We start from the raw sequence: 25,283 nt of genomic DNA on the forward strand, positions 1-25,283 counted from the left end.
ACTGTATATAAATATACGTATTCTATACATAATGTGTTTATGCAGCGACAGTATTGAATAACATTACGTTATGCGTTATCTATCCTGACTTGGTCACTGGCAAGATATCAGCAACAGAATCTTTAATTTAGCACAAAGTATATAATAGTCATAATACCTCTTAATTGATAACTTGACCTCAAGCTATCATCCCTCAAGCTGCTATCTTGGATATTTAAATAAATAATACCTACTCACTACAATTTATAGTTTATGTAGTATTTGCTATGAAGCTTGCGATTAAATTTTACCAACACTAGACCTATGGATTTAAAAAAGTACAAATGAATATCTTTGAAGCAAGATTTTACGGTACAAAATTAGTACTTATTTATTGTTTTGTTTTTAATAACTATGGTGAATTATTATTGATCTAAGTAAGATGGAATACTATCAATTATTTTCAAATAATTTTAGGGGCTATTTAGTATTTAGGTGTTGAAAATGCAAAAATTCGAGATCGAACTGTCTGTATAATGAAGTTAGAACCGTCAATCCCTACTACATACATCTATATGTATCCTGCAACATTGTATCTCAATGTATATAATTATGAGAGTCTATTACCGTTATCAGTTGACATGATAAGACCAATTGAACCCCTGCTAGGATTGAAATGTGTTTGTTGACAGTGCGAAAATAGACGACCTTTTGGTAGCAAAGGTTGATACGAGGGTATAATGTTAGAACGTGTAGTCTGCAGGGCTAGCATATGATAGACTAATTGACGTGACGATACAGTGTCTCGACGCAACATAAATGAACATTTTTAGGGTTCCGTAGTCAACTAGGAACCCTTATAGTTTCGCCATGTCTGTCTGTCCGTCCGTCCGTCCGTCCGTCTGTCCGTCCGTCCGTCCGTCCGTCCGTCCGTCCGTCCGTCCGTCCGTCCGTCCGTCCGTCCGTCCGTCCGTCCGTCCGTCCGTCCGTCCGTCCGTCCGTCCGCCCGTCCGTCCATCCGTCCGTCCGCGGATAATCTCAGTAACCGTAAGCACCAGAAAGCTGAAATTTGGTACCAATATGTATATCAATCACGCCAACAAAGTGCAAAAATAAAAAATGGAAAAAAATGTTTTATTAGGGTACCCCCCCCTACATGTAAAGTGGGGGCGGATTTTTTTTTCCATTCCAACCCCAACGTGTGATATATTGTTGGATAGGTATTTAAAAATGAATAAGGGTTTACTAAGATCGTTTTTTGATAATATTAATATTTTTGGAAATAATCGCTCCTAAAGGAAAGCAAAGTGCGTCCCCCCCCCCCTCTAACTTTTGAACCATATGTTTAAAAAATATGAAAAAAATCACAAAAGTAGAACTTTATAAAGACTTTCTAGGAAAATTGTTTTGAACTTGATAGGTTTAGTAGTTTTTGAGAAAAATACGGAAAACTACGGAACCCTACACTGAGCGTGGCCCGACACGCTCTTGGCCGGTTTTTATAGTTATACTTATAAATGACATAAATATGGGTAGTCTATCTCGCGGCGACATCATCACGCTCCGTCACGCTGCACGCCGAATATGAGCGTGCGCTCGTACCTTACACTTAGGGTCACATGCACCACCGAAAATGGGGGGTAACCAACCATTTTATATGGAATTTGACAGACTAACCTTGAGTTAAGGTGCAATTGGCAATTTGTGATCCAAATGACGTTTCTTCTATATAAATATGTACAACAAACAACTAAACAGGGTCATTAACGATTAAGTTATGGAACGATGTATTTAAAACAAAGTACTTGTATGTTTTCAAGACACAATTTTTTTATCTTTCTATAAGTCAGGGATCTTACAAAAATAATAACAAAAATCATGATAAAATTGAGAACGAAAAACAATTTTTTAGGTAAACAAAATAATGCTCCAAATTTAGGTTAGTAACACAGACCAACCTTCGCTGTCGTTTTCTACATGTCTTAGGGCCACTTGCACCAATGAAAATGGAGGGTTAACCTACCATTTTATGTGGAATTTGACAGATGACAGCCCACTATCCCCGGGTTAAATGTTTAGTGCAAGTGGGCCTTAGCGACTAATGAGCATATAGAGGTAATATAGCCAAGGTAACTTGCCTATCTTGTAAGGTACCCTTCCTTTAAGCTGCGTACACATTTTTAAAAATATTATATACATATATATACATTGATCAACCGCGCCTTGAGTTTGTGTGATCCTCAGCACGTAAACCGGGAATTGAGTCATGTTAGGGGTGTTTTGGAAAGTAACGGTTACAACTGGAGGCATAGTAATCGAATTGCGAATGCATCCGCGCGACCACGACCACCGGCGGTGGAAAGGCTGCCCTTATACTTGCCGTACATCAAGGGAGTGACGGATAAGATCGGACACTTGTTACGCCGAAGATATAGCATCAAGACGATTTTCCGTCCTCACACGCAGCTCAGGAAATGGATGCGTTCGCCAAAAGACAAGGAGCCCTTAAACGTTCCCGGGGTGTACAGGATCCCGTGTTCCTGTGGGAAGTCATACATTGGAGAGAGCGGCCGGAACATCTCGACAAGGCTTTCTGAACACATACGTAGTATGAAGGGCCGGGACAGCCACAGCTCTGCGGTGACAGAACACGTATTGGATTCGGACACGACGCACTATGTAAGATTTGATAGGGTAACCGTACTGGCGCGAGAAAAGTTCTTCGTTCAGCGGAAAATACGGGAAGCTATAGAAATTAGTCGTCATCCCAATTTCAATCGTGACAGTGGTTGGTCGGTGCCACCTAGTTGGAAAACAGTTCTAGGCACTACGTCGGTCCCCAGTGTAAACGCACCCTTAACAAGTGACGTAATAAGTGTTGTGTGCAATCCTGCTTTTGACAAAAGTAACATAGTGGGTAGCTCCGATCTCGCCACGGTGACGTCGCCCGCGCCGCCGACCCCCCCTGCGCCCGTCCTCAGCAGCCGCGCGCACCGAGCAAGCGCCCGCAGTATGCGTCGCGCTCTCGACATGTAAAGGCGGGGTCGCTACTCTTGAGAAAGGTTCTCGAAATTGAACCGAAACATGTCGAACGCTATATCGACTTAATACGTGAGTAACCCGCTTAAAATATTTTTAAATATGTATGAGTCTCACGGGAGTTTTATAGTTAAAATTGCGTACACATTGTCGAAAATGTTTTATGAATGATTTTTTTTGTGAGATTTTTATGTTGGTTAAGAAAAAATATGTATATTGATTTAAATGTTAACCATTTGTACCTATATTACCTATTTATAAATGCAAATGGCTTAATCGTGTACAACATTTTTTTAATTAACTTCTTTGAAACGTTGGAGGTTAGTTTACAAACTTAGTTATACGGGATTAACCCTCGGTTGCAATTGTAAGAGATATATAGACAGACTCTTCAGAATTTTTGACAGGTTTTATAATGAAGTAACATATTATTTTGTGCGTGAAGTTGACCGATCGCATCAGAAACACTGTACTACGCTCCAAAACACGGATAACTGACGTAGCTGAAACAGCCGCCAAGCTTAACCCTTAATTTGGCAAAGTCCGGTGGGACGGACAGGTGATAAAAAAAAATATTTCGCTTTTTAGGTAGAATTTTATTTAATTTAACATATGGAAAGAGACTCTTTTATGATACATGCTTTGTATAAAAATACTATTTGACCACTGTCAACACTCGTTTGACAGTTACTCGTCAAGATGGCACCGCAACAGAAGTCAACTGTTTTTAGCAAAATATTTATGCGTTTTTCTTTTGGTTTTTGTAAGAACAGGGTATTTCTGTTGTATAAATAATAAAATATATTACATAATAGTTGCAAGTGGTTATGTTTTCAATTTATTTCTCAATTTCTAATACTCATAATCATCATCTAAACAAGTTGTCCGCCGCACCGGACAGTGCCAAATATATACTAAATACGATTTGTCCGCCGTGGCGGACTATGCCAATGTTGCGGTGACACGTGTTGTAACAAATTATTATATTGTTTTGTTTATTATTTTGATTTTCTTGTTTTGGTGGCCTGCTTTTATGCTTAGATTTTTTATTTAATCCAACAGCGTGTGGTGCTGGACCAAGCAGTTAAAATTTTGGCACTTTTAGGTATACGTAGTGCGCGGATATTGTGAATGTTACATGTCGCGCGAGGGGCAATAAACATTAAAGAAAACCGGGTAGATCAAAATTTATAATTTCTTTGTCTGCCCCGAACATTGATATAATTAATTTCGGGTAGTTTTGTGTTGTTTACATCTTCGACGACATTTTGCTGGGACATCACTGTCACATCAGTCTGTCGTGATCACGGCCTGTGCAACCTGGCCAAAAAGTCGGAAAAAAGTTAAAATAATGATATTTGACTATAAATATGTGTCAGTTTGATTTTCATACAAAATTATTATATTTGTTAATTTTTAAAATAAATATATGTTAAGAAATACTTGTTTATTTTAAATGACCGTATGTTTGGCAGTGTCCGCCTCAGCGGACATATTAATTTATCCCAATATTCGGCAGAGTCCGCTGTGGCGGACATATTTTTTTTTCAAAACTAATAAATCTAGATTTTTTTAAATATTTTTCGGACGCTTTAAAAACACCTGTTATTCAATATATTAAGTAAAATCGGAAAATTTATGTCACCAGAGTCTCTGCCAAATTAAGGGTTAAGTGGGACTGGGCAGGGCACGTTTGTCGTATGCCGGATGACATGTGGGCTAAAGCGACAACCAATTGGGTCCCACCAAATCGAACCCGGGGTCGCGGAAAGCCTCGACGACGTTGGCGAGATGACCTTGACGCTTTTGATGAGAACTGGTGGGAAACGGGTCAGGACCGGGATACGTGGAAAGCGAAGAGGGAGGCCTTTGCCCAGCAGTGGGACACTCTAGGCTCATATAAATATAAAATAACATATTATTTTGAATGATTTCCAATAGACCCAGAGCCCAGGCCCGCCAGACCTTCCTCAAATTCTCAAGGATGAAACTTTGGGACAATATAGAGTTCATATCGGCGGTTAATGTGTACATATTTTCTAGTTCGGCCCATCGGCCAATTTTTTGCTATCAAGTGATGAAGGTGAAAAAAAAAAGTGCTTACTTTCCTTAAATTCTCAAGGCTGATTTTTATATATGTGTTAGAGCACGTTGTTAGAAATTGGTTATCATCAATGCCAGACCGTTTCCGCCGGCCATAACTTTTACCAGACGCGACAAAGTTGGCAAAAAACGACTCTAACTTACCTCATTTTCTCAAGCCTGATTTTGATATATGATACGCAGGGACCTGTAACTAGGCCGTTTGTAAGCAGCCAGACCAATCGGATGGACCCAACCATCCGCCAGACCGACTTAAAGTTTCGATATGAGCATTAGTAGAGTTGAAATATTCCGGGTCTATAAAAGCTAAAAACTTGAATTTTCTACATTAAGCTACGTGTATATTGTATACTTGACGTAATAAGCGACTTTCAAAAATTTTACTTCTAAGGAAATAAAAAAATGAAAGTTTATATGTGGTGCAAGATTAATTTTAAGCTATGAATTTTATTTACACTGCGTAAGTACATGTGTATTTTATTATAAATATAACTTTTACCAGACGCGACAAAGTTGGCAAAAAACGACTCTAACTTACCTCATTTTCTCAAGCCTGATTTTGGTATATGATACGCAGGGACCTGTAACCAGACCGTTTGTAAGCAGCCAGACCAATCGGATGGACCCAACCATCCGCCAGACCGACTTAAAGTTTCAATATGAGCATTAGTAGAATTGAAATATTCTGGGTCTATAAAAGCTAAAAACTTGAATTTTCTACATTAAGCTACGTGTATATTGTAGGTATACTTGACGTAATAAGCGACTTTCAAAAATTTTACTTCTAAGGAAATAAAAAAATGAAAGTTTGGTTTGGTTTGGTTGGTGTGGTGCAAGATTAATTTTAAGCTATGAATTTTATTTACACTGCGTAAGTACATGTGTATTTTATTATAAATTTAAAGAAGAAAAGTAAATTAAACTTTTTTTTCGGTCGTCGAACAAGGTGGTTTAAAATTAGTTTTAAGATCGATCCTTTTTAATTTGTGGGCGAGGGACCTCACACTATGTATAAAGGCACTATGTGTCTGTTGCATATAATGTCAAATCCTTCGCATACTACAAAAGTTATTTAAGCATTTATATAACTTCAGTTAAAATGAGGTGGAAAGTATAAGTGTATATGTTGTGTACACACGTAAAGTATTCTAAACTTTTTATAACGGCATACATGTATTTGAAGAATGCCAAAAATGTATTCGTGTCTGAAAATTCAGCATCTCCGACATGGGTTATAACGGGGTTGATGATGTTCGTATTGAGTACAAATGTTTAAACTTCCTAAACTTGTAATTCTAAAGTTCGTCACTTAGGTATGTTACCATGTTTTGTAGGAGAAAGGAAATTCGTTTAGTTATATACCGTTGTAACATTGATTGTTTACTTCTTTGAATTGAATATTTAATTTATAATGCACTGTACCAATTTGTTTTTTCCTTGTTTACGTTATTTGTAATATAAAAATCAATTCGTTATTCAAGTTTTTAGCTTTTATAGACCCGGAATATTTCAATTCTACTAATGCTCATATCGAAACTTTAAGTCGGTCTGGCGGATGGTTGGGTCCATCCGATTGGTCTGGCTGCTTACAAATGGTCTAGTTACAGGTCCCTGCGTATCATATATCAAAATCAGGCTTGAGAAAATGAGGTAAGTTAGAGTCGTTTTTTGCCAACTTTGTCGCGTCTGGTAAAAGTTATATTTATAATAAAATACACATGTACTTACGCAGTGTAAATAAAATTCATAGCTTAAAATTAATCTTGCACCACATATAAACTTTCATTTTTTTATTTCCTTAGAAGTAAAATTTTTGAAAGTCGCTTATTACGTCAAGTATACCTACAATATACACGTAGCTTAATGTAGAAAATTCAAGTTTTTAGCTTTTATAGACCCGGAATATTTCAATTCTACTAATGCTCATATCGGAACTTTAAGTCGGTCTGGCGGATGGTTGGGTCCATCCGATTGGTCTGGCTGCTTACAAACGGTCTAGTTATAGGTCCCTGCGTATCATATATCAAAATCAGGCTTGAGAAAATGAGGTAAGTTAGAGTCGTTTTTTGCCAACTTTGTCGCGTCTGGTAAAAGTTATGGCCGGCGGAAACGGTCTGGCATTGATGATAACCAATTTCTAACAACGTGCTCTAACACATATATAAAAATCAGCCTTGAGAATTTAAGGAAAGTAAGCACTTTTTTTTTTACCTTCATCACTTGATAGCAAAAAATTGGCCGATGGGCCGAACTAGAAAATATGCACACATTAAACGCCGATGTGAACTCTACATTGTCCCAAAGTTTCATCCTTGAGAATTTGAGGAAGGTCTGGCGGGCCTGGGCTCTTGATCTACAAGGATTTCTACGGATGGTGTAGAAAGAAATTTATTTTAGATCCAATAAAGCTCCCACGCTTATTATTTATTTTTGAAAAATATTTCTATGTAATTTATTACATACAAAATTATTAAATAGCCGTCGGTATTTGTACAATTGAATTATCTCAGTTCATTTATTTAGTCGCCCTTTATTCGGACGCATTGAGGTGTAGCTATGCCTAAATAACTTTTTCCCCTCACTAGCTCGAAAACACGAGTTTTGTCCTTTAATACCAGCGGGTAAAAACGCATTTTATCCACTAGTGGGTAAAGTAATTTGACCTTGAATAAAGTCAAATTAACTGCTTTAAAATTGCTAAAAGTAGGTGAATCTAGTAATAAAGATGATTTACCACCTGCGGAACTTACTGGAAGCAGTGATAAACGCATATTTTGCGTTGTAGTTTCCTCGCTATAGTGAGGGGAAAAGTTTTGTGTTACACTCGGGTGCAAATGTATTTTACTTCTCGTATGTTGAAAAACTCGCAAGTTCAGGATTCTATTCTCGAACCACTCGCTTCGCTCGTGGTTCAACTATAGAATCCTTTCACTTGCTCACTTGCTCGTTTTTCAATTCCACACTCGGCGTTAAAATACAACTTTGCCCCCTTGTATAACAAATAACTATTAATTTCGTTTCCTTTCAAGACTTATTTCTGGTTATTCTATATTTTTACTCGATTGAATACGCTAATATTTTTTTTTATACTACGTCGGTGGCAAACAAGCATACGGCCCGCCTGATGTAAAGCGGTCACCGTAACCTATGGACGCCTGCAACTCAAACAGTGTCACATGCGCGTTGCCACCCCATTAGAAACTTGTACATTCCCTTTTGCTGTGTTAAGTACACAGCAAAAAGGAGTGTACAAGTTCTAAGGAGGGTTCGGGTTGCCGACGACTCAAAGGACAATAAACGGAACAAGTTAGTTCCGTAAGTCCTCCCGTCATCAGAACACCGCACCCTCGTTGAGCTCTGGCAGCCTTACTCACCGACAGGAACACAACACTATGAATACATATATATGAATACATTTATATTTAACATGCTATTTAATATAAAATCAAGAAGATTACTTTGCTAGTCCGCGAATATACCTCTACATAAATAACGTCTTAGTCAATCAGTGCTGAAGCATTATAATTACTTGCGTATTTTAAAATGAAATTAATGCAACAAACACTGATTTATTTGCATATCTATACACGGATTAGCAAAGTAATCCTTTTGATTTTGATTATCATGGATTTCTGCATAGCAACATAGAGGAATAGTTAAGTGACACCTAGCGACAATCACGCGTCAATCACGTGTCAACTAGCGTAAATGCTGCTGCGTAATGTTGCGTATGTACTGCTACTTGTCAATAGATGTCGCGACGACCGAAGAGTATAATGATCACTAATTTTTAGCTAATATTACAATAGTATAAATCAGTATTCTGTTTTCAATTCCTTCTGATTGTAATATACTTGACACTGTTGCCACCTAGTATTGGTAGTGGTACTGATAATTCACGCCATTTGACGCGTGATTGACGCGTGATTGTGGCTAGATGTCACTTAACTATGTCTGTAGCGCTGGTAGCCTTGCGTGCGACTTTCGTTCTGGAGGTCGCGGGTTCGAACCCCGGCTCGCACCAATGAGTTTTTCACTTATGTGCGAAATGTCATTTGATATTTGCCAGTCGCTTTTAGATGAAGGTGAAGGAAACCGGACTAATTCCAATAAGGTCTAGTTACCCTTCGAGTTGGAAGGTCAGATGGCAGTCGCTTTCGTAAAACTAGTGCCTACGCCAAATCCTGGGATTAGTTGTCAAAGCGATCCCCAGGTTCCCATGAGCCGTGGAAAATGCAGGGATAACGCAAGGAGGATGATGATGATGATGTCACTTAACTATGACTATACAAATAACCTGCATTTACTGATGTATGAAGTTTACAACTCTTGTTCAAGTCTGTGCATACGCACGGGGCGAGGAGCGCGGGACGCAGCGACACCGGGCAGTTCACGGCCGCGGGAGCCCGCGGCCGATCAGTCAGCGAGTCACCTCGGAAGCGCGCACACGCCGCTCGGGGCAATATTTTGTAAATTTTCATATTATCGTGTTTAACCTCAAACGTAATAAATCCTTCTTGTTAAAAGTTTGGAGTTTTTATTGTTCGCACGAACACTCTTCCCTTACTTATTCCTCTATGACAGCAACGACTGACTCCATTAATATCCGAGAAGTATTATAGAAATATTTTCATATGGGAATAAAAATAAACGCTTCACTTTATTACCCGCTAGTGTGTCCACAGCTTAACCGCCTCAATTTGTGAATGGATCCAATTGAACGTACGAATGTTGTTTATAAGTTCATTCACTATTTACGACTCTTTACAAGTCGACCTCCAATCGGTTACTATCTAAACGTGAGTCGAAACGTGACTAGGACAAGTTATGCACAATTTACATAAATGAAGAAACAAAAAATTACGACATTAAGTACACTCATAATATATGCAGCCAGATTTGTCGTACCAGTCTTTAAATGCAAACAGTCCATTATGAAATCGTGTAATAGTTATTTGTTATGCATGCAAGAGTGCAAATGTATTTTACTTCTCGTGTGTTGAAAAACTCGCATGTTCAGGAGTCTATAGTTAAACCACGAGCGAAGCGAGTGATTCGAAAATAGAATCCTGAACTTGCAAGTTTTACATTTGCACTCGTGTGTAAGACAACACTTTTCCCCTCACTATAGCGAGGAAAGTACAACGCAAAAACGCGTTTATCACTGCTTGCAGAGTGCCACAGGTGGTAAAAAATCTTCATCACTAGATTAACCCACTTTTATCAATTTTAAAGCAGAAAATTTGCCTCTATTCAAGGTCAAATTACTTTATCCACTAGTGGATAAAATGCGTTTGAATGTCATCTGCAGCCGCATCGGGATTCTGCATCTATAACCGACACTCTCTCATGTTCCATCCCTCGTTTTTGTTTATAATTTTATTAAGTAAAAATCTCTCTCTCTCTCTTGACTCTCTTGACGGCATTTAGTATGGGTGGATATTCTGATTTTAAAAAATGTGCCAAATACAATTATGCGAATTAATTTTATTCATAAAAACAATCGGCGTAATCAAACAAGAGTTATGCGAATTTATTTTCTGACAAAGTAATATTCATATTATTTTAGATTATGACATAAATACGTTTTCTGCCAAATCAACATTCGGCGAAAATCGATTATATATGCGAAGTCTGTTATGCGAAAATCGTTTCGGACAATTAAAGTTATGCCAAATAGTCCCTCTATTTGTCATAACTAAATTAAAACATAAAACTAATTAAAAACTAAATTCGCAGCAATGCAGCGACAGTAAAGTGTGGTAAAGTAAATCCAAACGTCAACGTTACCGGCGCGAAAGCCTTGGCCTTGCCATTACTTTGTTTGTTTATATCAATATGCATGTTAATGGATTTCGGTAGTTTTCCTGTTGATGCGATTCGGTTGAAATGGAATTAATCTTATTATATAAAACAGGTTAAACGGCTGATGTAAGTAATGTATTAATAAATAAAGCTATAAATATAACTGCATGTATTTTTACTGGAAACTAACGTGATACTAACATACTCGTAATTATATAATAACCGATAGTTTAGTCAAGAGTGACTAATCCCCGTGTAATACATTTAAACGTCTGTATCAACGTTCGAATTCCATGGCAATGTATGGTCGGCAGAAAAACCGACAAACAAATACACATAATATTTTTAATTTTTATTTTGTATATATAAAAAGGACTCTAGAAATGTTATAAAGGTTAGAATAGATAACTAAAATTTGTTCCATAGATTTTGCTGTCGATCTTTGGCGTCTGCAAAAATACTCGTATATCCATTTTATACATACATAGACATACATAGTATATTACATACAATCACGCCTGTATCCCATAAAGGGGTAGGTAGGTAGAGTATTGCAGTGACAGGTTGCCAGGCTCTCGCTTATGCCACAATTTACCTCATATCCATTTTATATGACTAAAATATCTTATTATCATTGTATTGTCTTGTGTTATATATTATCCATCAAGTTGCAGGATGAATCTCGTAGTCTGACTTGATGTAATTTAGATTTTATATTATGTTAATCAATTGTACTTTTTCTTCTTACTGTTTATATTGCAAATAGTATAGCATACACCTTCATCCTGACTTTAAAATCTGGATATAGCGTTGAGTGAGTCAGAGTTGAGTGATCTCATCTTCTGGGCGAGCTCACTCCATCGTAGGCCACGTCTTTGCCTTTGGCTAGTCTGTGGCCAAGAGTAACCCCATTTATAATAATAAAAAAACGATATTCAACTTTACAGATTATTTAGCATGACAGTTAAAATTGACATTAGTTGTAAAATTTTATTTAGGATGTATTATTTAAATGTGAGATCAGTATTATGGTTTAATGACTTATTTACCCTCTTATTCATAAACGTTCACTAAAGTTATCAAGCTGATAAAGTTCATTTGTCCCTTTCTATCACACCAATACGTCGGAAAGGGACAAACGAACTTTACTGGCTTGATAACTTTAGTACGTTTATGAATAAAATATATAGAGTACAAACCTCTCTTAGTATATGTACAGTTCGACGCTGTAGACTCTGAGTGTAAAAAGAAAAGAAGCGTTATTATTAAAATATTTGAATGTATGGGTGATTCCATAAAATTCGGTTAACTTTGTGTTTAGGGCAATTTAATAGATTTATAATAAATAAATTAGGTATCTTATAATGTAGGAGTTTAATATAAACGCCGTTTGATTAGGTCATCCAATTTGGTGTTGATCACTGCATTATTTATTATAGAAATTAATTATCAAATGTCTTAAAACTCAGTCCCTAGCCATGTCACATTTCCAAATTTCAGATTAAGTTTCTTCAGTATTCATGAGTTTTAATGATATCAATAGATTTTTTGTGTTTAAACCAATGTAATATTACACAATGCAAAACACCGTAACAGTTTTATGGAAGAAAATTACGTTTATGCTGCCGTCCTATCACTAAAACCCATCTAACCCACAAATGATAGTTTTGAGATATGGGCAAAAAACATAAAAACCCATATCTCTAGGAAATGTGTCGATTTAGTCCAGATTTCTTTTATTCTTAAATTAAAACTAAATTCACGCTAACATTATTTAAAATCAATTTAATTAAATATTGTTTAATTTATTAGAAATTCGCCATTTTGTGTTTAAGTTATGCAAATAATTCCTAAAATATGTATGATTTTACTGTTAAAACACGGTTAAGTATACTTTAGCCGTTTTTTAGGATTGAATAATACATAAAACATGGCTAAATAACGGCAAAGTAAATTTACGTGTTTATAGTAATCGTAACTGAGCATTGCATAATAATCTAAAAACATAGCTTAATAACCGCAAAGACACTAAACAATTTTATACTATCGTATATGCTCTAAAAAAATGCTGTACCCGTTTTTAAGCTATGCAATGACTACTAACATCGAAATAATTTGTATGCATTCCTAATCTAAAAGCCCGCTATATGACAAACCAGCGACGATTACTAGGTTTTAGCATTGTCATTCTTTTTAAAAGGAGTTTATCATTTTAGCAATGTCCCGTTTACCCGCAGTACCTGCACTAAGTTTCAAGAGCAATTCAAATTGTTAAATGAATAAAAGACAACTGTATGATATTGTAACCATTTATTTGCATGCATAAAAAACCTCGTTATAAGTTATGTTACAAATTAACATATTTAAACTTAATATAATATTCTAACATTAGTGAAAACTAACATAACATTAATATGAAACAATAAAATTCGCTTTTTACATTGCAACAAATCAATTTGCTATACCGACACGGCGAAAGGTGTCGCTCTTGGATATTCAAAGTTATTCGTATTATTACTATAATACACTATTAAAATAATGTTTTTGTTACCGAGTTATATAAGGTTAAAAACGGTTGACATTGGCAGTTCTTACAAAAAGAAACACGGATTTCATTTATTATTCGCCAAGCAAGTGAAAATAGCAATCTTTATTTATTTTATACTTCAAAAATTCAAAATACATTTAGGATTGTTTGACATAATAATTTTCTCTCTTTCCGCTTGATTCCGTTCTTCTTAAAATTTATTTTTCTTTTTTTGTGCGTTTGGTTTTCGACAGTTGTATTATTAATATTAATATTACGAGTGTAGTGCTCTATATCGACGGTGGTTCTACATCGATAAATGGTTATATGTACTTATGTGCAGGTCAGTCCTCCTTTTCTGTATGTAAAACTTCTGGATTTGAAGGGTCTGAATGAATTGGTACAGCAGAATACTTATATATCATACATCTTTTTTTTCTTTAAACTAGAATCAATATAGAGATCTTTGTTAACAATTTCTGGTAAAATCAGGTGCATCATTGCTTAAAATTGTATTAACTAGGTTAAATTTAAGTCTGTTTCTCTGTTGTTTGTATGAATTGGAGCGGATAAATCAAGATAAAGCTTCATTTTGGATGATACATATGTTGTCATTTTACAATTTTTACATGCTAGGTATAGAGTTCTTCTTCTTTCGAGTCATCACTTGTAGTTTCAATGCGTCTGCGACGGAATAGTCAAAAACCTTCTTTCCTTATATCAAGATGAGAAGCATTTTACGAATGATTAAAGAAGTAAACGTTGTTCGATTTTGTTACAACGAAGGATAAACCCAAATTCGATGATCGTCAGCAACGGTTTTAGCTTGGACCAGTAAAAGGGAGTTTTAAAATTGATGTATTTTCGTCAGCATTGAAAATTAAAGCAGAAACGTTCGACGTGGCTAAGTTAGGCAAAGAATTCTGAGGTATCAATCTCAAAAATTCTTGAAACAATACACAACGATAGAATGTTCCTTGGTAAAGATCGAGTTGAGCAATCCCCTTCTGTTCTACATTTATTAAACTTACTGCTGGTGTGATGACTTGTGGTCGGTTTTTCGGTATTCATTTTATTCGCAGATCTCTGTTATAGTTTGTATCCTGAAGTTCGTAACAAGCCTAAAAGAAATAACATTAATTAATTTAATTTTTGACTGCATTATTAAATCAACTTGACGGTAATATAATGTTGCGCAAGTAATCCATACCTACATAGGTACTAAACATTGTAAGGTAAATCAATGCTTACAAAATGTAAGTGGCTATGGCAATGCCTACATAGCAATAGGATGGTACAATGTAATTTCTTGACTTTTTTGTTTACGCTTTATTTGTACACAATAGTTTTAACTGGGCTCTTGATCGAATAACTTATGAGTTAGGTATTTACTTGTCGCGGCAAACGTGTGATAATACGTTAGCAAAACGCAAGTTGTGCTTGAAAAAAACCTTAAAAAAAAGATATTCAACACTTACCTGGTCTTCGGTTTCTTAACATTTTAAGGAGAAAATGTTCATTCACCGGTCACTACAGCCTTCGCACAACCTTCTGCGCGCGAGCCGCTCGGCCGACTGTCGGACTGGCGCAATAACTTTGGAAGGTATACTTTTACAACTAGCGGGGTTTTAGCGTAGCTTTGCTGGTTTGTCCTGTTTCAGTGTGGCATTATATTTTTTAGTAATAAATTCACCGTAAAGCGCAGTAACTAGGTTTTAGTGATGTATTTGTATTTGTAACCGAAATTACAATGAAAGTCTTTAAATACACGGTTAAAGGACTTTAGCCGTGTTTAAGCGTAGTATTTTATTTAAAAAAGTGAATGTTATAAAATGTAATAACGCAATTAAACGGCTTTAATGGGAATTTATGAAGCTTATGTCAAGTAACGTTGTTATAGTTATGTATCGTGTGATAAAACTATGAAGATAAACAACTGCTAAGCGCTTTAATATAAGTTATAGAAGACAAATGTGGGTTTGCGGTTTTATACTATTGAAAAGGGTTATAAAATAGTGCACTTAGCGAGGTATGTCGACTCTGTATCTCGGTAACTAAAAATGATAAAAATATGATTCCAAGACCAGTCGATGGGGAATTCCTTCCTATTTAAGAATATTTATCCAAATGAAAACTGGTAATATGCAGCTTAGAGGGGTTCTAGTGATAGGACGGCAGTATGATAATCATTTTTATTCTATAATATTGTTATTGTTATACGTAATTAGCGTCAGTACCTAGCCACTTAGAAATTTTAAAAATACGCGGCACTCGAGCGAAACCCGTTCTCTTACACTAGATCATTCGAAAGTATCAACATGAAGTTAGCCGCAAATACAACGCGTTCCGCGTCGGCCATCTTATCGTCGGTGCGATTCGCGTCCTTGGAGCGTAAACACGTGCTGTGCCAGTCGATTTTTCAGTCCCTAGGTAAGTTATTTGCTATAAAATAAATAAGTTATTTTACCCGTTACCTAATTGTATGTTATTCTGATGTGTGCATTGCTGTGAGAGTGAGCTTTAGGTTTCCGCATTTATATCCGAGAATAAGCTATGTGCGATTATGTTTGCATTTGTCAGTCCCCGGACCGTCAGGCCCTGGTTATGTCACTGGCTAGGGACTGACGTTATGGCTAGGGATTGACGATAGTATGATAAAAATGGAAACAAAACGCAATTTATTTCGCATTTAGGCTAAACTATATTTCTAATAGGTAGACATAATTATGATTTACGCAAAATCATTTAAAAAATCTAATTTATATAACATTAATTTTAGAACATGGCACCAAAAAAGAAAAATTCAACATCGAAAGAAGATAAGGCTAAAATATAATTAATGTACGTTTGACTGAATTTTTACACTGAACTATTTACAGGACTGTTGTAGCTGTTAAAATGTAAGAATAAAAGTCATTTAAAACAGCAAATATATGGTTTTATTCAAAATCATACTTCGTAGCGTCAGTTCCTATCCTCGGCTGTCAGTCCCTAGAAAGCTAATATCAGAAAATTGTAAATATCTCCTTAAATACTAAAAAAATCGGCTGGCCCTTTTGGATGTATCGTACGTGGTGTCATACTTACCCAATGGGTGATCAACTTTTGCGTTAGCATTAAAAAAACACCTCTGACAAAATCTGTCCAAAAGTTAACCGATTTTTATGGAATCACCCGTATTTATTTATTTTGCTACCCTTACTGAGTGCTATGCAACTCGGACGTTGATTGATACCGATGTTCATAAATAGTATATTTCAGCATTTTTACAATAAAAACAATGGACCAATGGTGATCAATGTACGTAATCTTTGTTACTGTCAGTAACCGTTTAGGGGCGTTATCTGCTTTCTCCATACAATCAATATCGTTTACGGTAAGTAGTACAGGCATTTTGGTCTAAGTACTACTTACACTGGATAACAGTTTTAATACCACATCATTGAGAAGATTAAATATTTACGCCAAAATTTCAAAGTCAAGTTCAAGTAAAAATAAAGTATAATTATAAATACTGAATAAAGTATAATTATATTTTGACGACCGGTCTGGCGCAGTCAGTAGTGACCCTGCCTCCTGCGCCGCGGTCCCGGGTTGGAATCCCGGTAAGGGCATTTATTTGTGTGATGAGATATTTGTTCCGGAGTCATGGATGTTTTCTATGTATATAAGTATTTATATATTATATATATCGATGTCTGAGTACCCACAACACAAGCCTTCTTGAGCTTACCGTGGGCCTCAGTCAATCTGTGTAAGAATGTCCTATAATATTAATATGTCCTATAAAATATTAAATACTATCGTTTGTCCGCGGCTCAAGTTTTTTTTTTTTTTTATGGGATAGGAGGCAAACGAGCAGACAGGTCGCCTGATGGTAAGCGATCACCGCCGCCCATGGACACCCGAAACACCAGAGGTGTTAAATTCTAAAATTGCGAAATGCTCCACACAAACTTCCACCCACCATTTTAAGGAAGTGGGGGGTTGGATGATGATGATAAGTAGCCTATGTCACTCTCCATCCCTTCAACTATCTCCACTTAAAAAATACACGTCAATTGGTCGCTCCGTTTTGCTGTGAAAGACGGATAACCAACACACTCTTTCCCATTTATAATATTAAAGTAATGGATCATTCAACCCCGGAAATTCCTTTGAGGAAATTCCGGGAATTTGAGAAATAAACGCCAGAGATACGACTTAATAAATTGAGGCCACATCCATGAAGTATGTTTTATTGGTCAACTTTCTGAGATAAAGATATTCAGATCATTTCCTACATTGTTTTACGACCTAACTTCGATGTCATAATAATTTTATGAGTGTTAGTTTCATAATATTATATTATCTTATCCTAACATTGCTATGCTTCATGCAAATCATAAGATATAAACAAATTTTCCCTAGAGAGTTACGGTACTAGAAATTTCAAGTACTGAAAACATAAGAGAAATACGGTATTTTTTATGTTTTACATTATTCTTTTATGTATAATTATCAGTATGTATTAAAACACATGCAGTCATGCAGGTATTACTTTTCGGATTCCGTAGCAAAAAGGTACAAAAGGTACCCTTATTTGTATATTTTACATATTTTTTATGATGCGTGTGAAGAAAAACTTTGTGTGTAACACGAGGCGTATTAATATTGAAAACTCGAGTCTTTAAATCACTCTTTAGCAATAATCTTTCGCCCCATGTTATAATTACTAATTAATACATTCTTTTTAACCCCCGACGCAAAAACGAAGGGGTGTTATAAGTTTGACGTGTCTGTCTGTCTGTCTGTCTGTCCGTCTGTCCGTCTGTCTGTCTGTCTGTCTGTCTGTCTGTCTGTTTGTCTGTCTGTGTGTGTGTCTGTCTGTGGCATTGTAGCTCCCGAACGGATGAACCGATTTCGATTTAGTTTTTTTATTTGAAAGCTGTGTTAGTCGGGAGTGTTCTTAGCCATGTTTCATGAAAATCGGTCCACTAGGTCGCGGTCGGGGGTTTTTTCAAAATTTTAATTTTGTGGTTGGGTTATGGTTATTCCGATTTTGGTATTGGCGGCTAACAATAAGTAAGAAAAGTATTCCTAAAGATGTTTTAAAAGAGACACATGTCACATAAAATAAACAATAAACAATTAAAAAAATATGGTTATGGATAATACTCCCTTTATTATTACTAATTAAACACAAAACCATATAAACTAATAAGACCTAAAACAATAACATGAAAACTAAACTAAACCTATGAATAAAATTAAACCTACGAGGGACGTCCAAAAAGTAATGAGAATGGATATGTTCCTGTATCTTGATTTAATTTTTCTTAACTTGTCCATGTAGCAGTACTCGTTAAAGTGAAATTGCATAATTCAAATTTTTACTACTTTCATTTGTTTTTCTTTGATATGTAAATAATTGACACAAGGTGGGGGATGAACATTTTCAGTAAAATAAGAGCATGTTTTCATGGATATTTGACATGTCGTGAGTTCATTTCTGACATGAATATCAAAAATAATCATACTTTAAATGAAAGCTGGGTTTATCCTTTGTTAGTAACATCAATAAAAAAAGTTCGTATAGATACATTTTCAAACGGTATGGTATCCAAAAAAACTCTAGGTGCTGTTTTGGGTCATGTTCCGATTATCACGAAAATTGAGAATATAGATTGGAAACAAAATTACGTTAGTATTAAAGAAGAACATTCAATCATTTTAATATTAAAAAAATGATTAGTTACAATAAAAACATTTTGAACAAACAAAGAATAATATTTTTGGCCTTCAAAATGACAGTCGACAGGGCCGAACCCTCAAATTGCCGAGGGTGCTGCTCAAGTTAGTGTATTTAAAGCTACAAGTGACATACCTAATATTGAAGGTAATATAAGGATCATTAATATTTTATACCCGACCTTTAAATAAAATTGTAAAATAATCGCTACTCTGAAGTTTAATGAAGTGAAGTGCTTACTGACATGGTATTTAGACTATCGTTAAGATTTTAATTTTTAAAGGGGCAAACAAATAATAATTGAAAAAATTAAATATGTAAATAAATCACAAAAGAGTTACTTTTAATTATAAAAATATAAGGATACTCACATTCTTATGTTATAATACTCATTATCATTACTTATTGAACGCCCCTCGTATAAATAAAAGATACTTTTTTGGACCATAAATTCGTCTGACTTTAAGTCTTAACTTGTCAAAGATTGTCTTTGGCTAATTACTAATTGCAATATAAATAAAGTATAATTCAAAGAAATTATATACATAATACCCTGATAACGAAACCTTGACCCGTTCTAGATTATCGTGTTAAATAATAAATTCTGCTGCAAAATTTGACTATAGTTTCATAACGTTAAAATTCAAAATTGTTTACAAAGAGAGCTGGTGCCTAGCCAGTGTCACAATCGTGTGCACTTCTTAAGCGAATCTTAGTAAGCTCTCTCTATCGCTCTTCTGTAGTGGCGCCATAGAGCCAGACTGCTTCGATCGCCACGCAGCGATAACGATTGCCACTTTGTCTAGGGTGACCGTAAACACTATCGTAATCTTTTGAGTGAAAAGCACTTGTGTTAGTACAGAACATACATTGTTATCACTAAGAAATTAACTGTCGTACTGTAAATGAACCATTAACAAATATTTTGACGAGAAAATGATAAGAATGAGAATTTGTATCATTTTACTGTTACCCACCTGTTGCCATGTTACCAAGTTTGATTATAATATATCAACTACTAGGTATACAAACTTTGTAAAAAAGCCTATAAATATACCTAAACATTATTATACTCAGTATTTATTTTCTTTCTTAGGCTAGGTATTTTTATAATATGATTATAAAAGTAAATTACAAAACCACATACAAAACAATACAAAATATATAAACACATTATAAAAAACCTAACCTAGGGTGCCGCCAGCAGCGGGGCAGGGCCCAAGCTGCCGGTGGTTAGGGCTGCAGAGAGAGGAACCGTCGGACTATCCGCGCTGTGTCCAAGATCACCGCCTTCTGCATCTGGCCCTTGATCCAGCCACCTAGCGAGTCTCTTAAGATGTTGGTCGAGATGTTATTTCCTTTATTATTATTATTATAAATGGGCTTACTCTTGGCCACAGACTAGCCGAAGGCAAACATGTAGTTCGAAAAGCTTTTCTTCGTATTTTTCCGGAAACGTTCGTATTTGTCATGCTAGTTCAAACAGTGTCAATGCGTCTTGCACTGAGACTGACTGAAATAGCATGACACGTTCGTACGTTTCCGTAACAATACGAAGGCAAATCTTTTCGCACTACATTTATTTTATTTTTTATTTATATGAGCCTAGAGTGTCCCACTGCTGGGCAAAGGCCTCCCTCTTCCCTTTCCACGTATCCCGGTCCTGACCCGTTTCCCACCAGTTCTCATCAAAAGCGTCAAGGTCATCTCGCCAACGCCGTCGAGGCTTTCCGCGACCCCGGGTTCGATTTTTTTTTTAAGATTTTTCGCACTACATAGCACAAGAAATATAAAGTTGAATGTGAAGTCCTAAATAGGTACATAGTGGGCTAACATGGAGACATAAGAGGAGACCTGTGCCCAGCAGTGGGACACATGTGGCTCAATATGTTTTTTATTTGAGGTTAACCGGTATTGAAATATATCACTTTCAAACCTTTTTTATAATTTAGATCAATGATCAATTACCAAGTCACCGTGCGATTATATTAATCTATCAAAACAATGCAATCTTGTCATAAAATCATAAACAGAATTTAAAAATATTTCTCATTTTCTTAAGACTTGATTCGATTAAGATTAAAGAAAACAGAGATAACACTCACAAAGAAGATAAAAGTGCCTGGTACTGTAAATAAAGCACTTTTGTATTAAGATAAAATAAACAATGAAAGTTCGCGATATTTAAAATGTAAACGCTTATTAAATAAATTGAAAACGTTTATTATTTTTATGTATGTAATTACCTCTAAATAATAAATATGACAGCTTTAAAAATATCATTTACGTAGAATGAAATGGTATAAAACAACTAAATTAAGCAAGTACACTACATGTGCCCTTATTATCTAATCTTAAATATGCATAAAAACATCAACGCGTGAAACACGGTTGAACAACACGCACTATAAAACGTTTTCTTAAGAAATAAGTAACTTCCCGTGCTATATTAAGTCTATAATTTTCTTAAAATAGTATTAATTTATGTAAAACAATTAAAATTACAAGTACTATGTATTAAAAAAATACTCACCAATAATATTCACACACTTGCAACACAAACTGTCAGTACACAACACTCACACCTAACATAATGTTAATCCCAAGATATCCTATCAAACTTAACCCTTAACCGCGCTAATTAAAACCAATTGACAATTTCAATTGATAATCAATTTCAATTGGTAAATCAATTTGAAAATAGAACGTACGATTGATCGAGCACCGCGGCGGTAAACAAATGAATGCATGCGACGCGGTGAGTGGGTCGTATTTGTATAAATAGCCGGACGTGTGTTGTTAACACTTCGTTTGCTGCTATATTGACAATGCAGATTTTTCGCTGATGAATTTTGTGCCAGATATTTAGTTATTTTTTTTAATTTATATTTTGAGTTTTAATTTCAGCAACTGACGATATTGACGTCGTTAGTATGTATTGCTACATTTATCTCGTTTTTTGAACAAAGACTGAATTGAGGTGGAATGCTGGTGTATCAAGCCTTTAAACCCTTATGTAAATATTGTTATTGTGACACATTTTAATTGTTTTTATTATTAATTTATATCATATCCTTATATCTAATTTTAAATGTATTTTAATTATTTGCTTCAGCTACTAAATATTGCACAAAACCAAATTCAAGCATCACTGTATAAAATTCTGTAATGTCAGAAAAAGACTTAAAAAAAAAATTTCTTCGTCTATCTTTTTTACATTACAAAGTTTATTTGTAAATGTTGGTATAATTTTTCAATAAAACACTTTTTTAAATATTGCTTCTAGTATGAGGATCAACTTAACACCTAAAACACAAAATTGATAAAGTTGAATCCAATCGATAAATAATTTAGGAACTTAAATTAAATGTTACGGAGATGTGCGAGATGATTACCAATTTATTGCCAAGAAAAAGTGTTAGTAACATGTTATATTTTCCAGTTCTCTCAAACAATTTTGTCTGTTACGTATATTTTATTAATATGTTCATCCAAACATTTACTTACAGTAAATTTAGATAAAGGTTTGGACAGAAAAAAGAACAGCGCTGTGATATCGCCATACTTGCGGAAAAAGCTAATGAAATGTTGTACCTATTTTGTATATTGTTAAACTATATTTTATAGGTATTTTAATTTCCTTTGAAAATACTTTTTTAACCGTCCAATTTGTTAATCAAAGGAATTAATCATTAAGTCTAGGATATAATTTTATTTTAATAATTTACAATGGCAAGTCAAATCCTTTCATAAAATAAGGAAACAATGATTGTTTTTGTTGCTGTACATTTTTTTTACTTTTGCGATAGTGTCAATTTCATAGTTACATATTTGCATTAAAAACATTTAACTTATCATGATATAAATTGGTTAATCATTGTGTTTAATAAATCTAATTATTTAACAAAGATTAACACCAATTGATAATAAGTCGGTTCGACTCCGCAGCGGCAGGGTTGATGATATTATAACCACAAGCGGTGCCGGTGTTTGCTTTCTGATAATACCTACCAATAAACTTGTGTTTATTATTTCTTTTAGGAATAGTCTCGAATTATAATGTTTACTACCTACCCAAAAGCGGAGTTATTTAGGTAGGATTAAAATAAAATTAAAATCTTAGAAAATTTTGGAAAAAGTTGTGATAGGTATTGAAAATTTTGGATATTATAATTGATACAAATAATATGTTTTACATATTTCTTGATGATATTATCACTGACAGAAAAAGTCAGTTGCAAATATATATACATAATATATGTCATAATTATGGTGGTGGTGTCAGCTTCTTAACACTTTCGCACTGTCATCGGAATGGTGTAAGGTGTAATGCAGCTTTAAAAACATACAACTATCAGCTTAAGTCATATTATTAAAAATGCGCGTAATATTTATCTATTGATTGATAGTAATCGATTATATGGTAATAGGAAAATGTCAATGAACTCAAAGCTTTCCGACGCCTTTCTGGTAAGTGATATGGCTTCCTAATCCTAATCACTATTGATTATGGTGTCTAATTTTGGGGGTCTATGGCTGTGGCTGTGTGGGATCGCGCTCCCGTAAGGTTGCGGTGGTCGGCCATCCTTGTCGTGGATGGCACGAGTGGGGGGGTAAGTGCCAGTCGCAGACCTACCACTGCCGGTCATGTTTCAGTCCTACGATCCCGAGCTGGGAGCATGCGCGGATCCAGGGGGGGGGGGTCATGGGGGTCATGACCCCCCCCCCTCTGGAGCCTAGGTTAGCTATACAAATAGACCACGTGACCCCCCTCTGGGGCCTGGGCCTTTACCACGTGACCCCCCTGGGCACGAAGCTGGATCCGCGCTTGGCTCGGAGATACCGTTTGAGCGGGACAAGCTCGGTACCGCGGTATTAAAGACCGGCAGCATAGGCTGGCTGGCTTGCGTGTTGTCCCGTGGTTAGGGGATAACTAGGGAACAAGTCAAATTATCAGGACACCGCGTTAGCTGAAGACCCGGGTTCGATTCCCGGTTCGGCCACCAGGCCTTGTCGTTTTGCCGGGCACATCCCGTCAAAAAAATTCGCTTACATAATGAAAAAAGAACCATCCCCTAATTGCGTAGTTTGTGGTTTTGTTGAAGATGTGCAAAATATCTTGACGGAATGTGCACGGAATGAAAGCGAGAGAAAATCGTTGCTTAGCAGACTCAATGATGACTCAGATTGGATGTAGGTAGGTATGCTTCAGAGCATTTTAGCAGTACCCACCTCAGAGGAGGCTAAGCAAATATTTAGTTTTGCTATTGATTACTTTAATAAGTACAATTTGTAAACACTAGAATAAGGTACAATGGGGCTGGCATAATCATGTCAATGATTTAAGTCCCTAATAATAAATGAATAATAAAAATAAAAAAAAAAGATATTTGACGTAAAACGCCAATTGATGCGTCTGCCGATGCCGCTGTAACCGAATGGTAATCGTCGACGCCGGACGACAGAAAATACGCAAGAAAAGATAGCTAGCTACAAAACAGATATCATCGTGAGCGTTTGTGCATTTGGCTACGTTCCCTGGGCGGATCAAGTCACAGCAAAAAAACAGTAATTAATATTGAATTTCTAAATAAATAATGTTAATGGTAAATAAATGTCACATAAAATAAAATCGTAGATATTTAATTATACGAACCAATATCCGGTACTACGTGAATAAGTAAATAATAATGGCAAAAATACGTCAATTGATGTGTCACCACATCGTCAAATTCATCGCCAAACTAGTTCAGCATCACGTCAACTACTATAAATACTTGGCAATAATACAAATAAATTAAAGCCAATTCTGATTTATAATTTTGTACCACTATTACAGTCACCGGCAAGAACATCATCCTCCTTGCGTTATCCCGGTATTTGCCACGGCTCATGGGAGCCTGGGGTCCGCTGTGACAATGACAACTAATCCCAAGATTTAGCGTAGGCACTAGTTTTACGAAAGCGACTGCCATCTGACCTTCCAAACCAAAGGGTAACTAGGCCTTATTTGAATTAGTCTGGTTTCCTCACGATGTTTTCCTTCACCGAAAAGCGACTGGCAAATATCAAATGATATTTCGCACACAAATTCCGAAA

At 35.7% G+C, this 25,283-nt stretch overlaps 1 protein-coding gene across 1 annotated transcript in view; it reads right to left on the bottom strand.

The window, feature by feature from the left end:
* The window catches only part of LOC125242620 (alkylglycerol monooxygenase-like), an 83,319-nt gene extending 61,409 nt beyond the window's left edge, over nucleotides 1-21,910 (bottom strand). Inside the window, exon 1 of the mRNA XM_048151427.1 lies at nucleotides 21,718-21,910. The gene's annotated coding sequence lies outside the window, so the exon portion shown is untranslated. The remainder of the gene's footprint in view (nucleotides 1-21,717) is intronic.
* Between the last annotated feature and the right edge of the window lie 3,373 nt (nucleotides 21,911-25,283).

The sequence above is a fragment of the Leguminivora glycinivorella genome, chromosome 3 (assembly GCF_023078275.1).
Source record: "Leguminivora glycinivorella isolate SPB_JAAS2020 chromosome 3, LegGlyc_1.1, whole genome shotgun sequence".
Taxonomy (NCBI): Eukaryota; Metazoa; Arthropoda; class Insecta; order Lepidoptera; family Tortricidae; genus Leguminivora; species Leguminivora glycinivorella.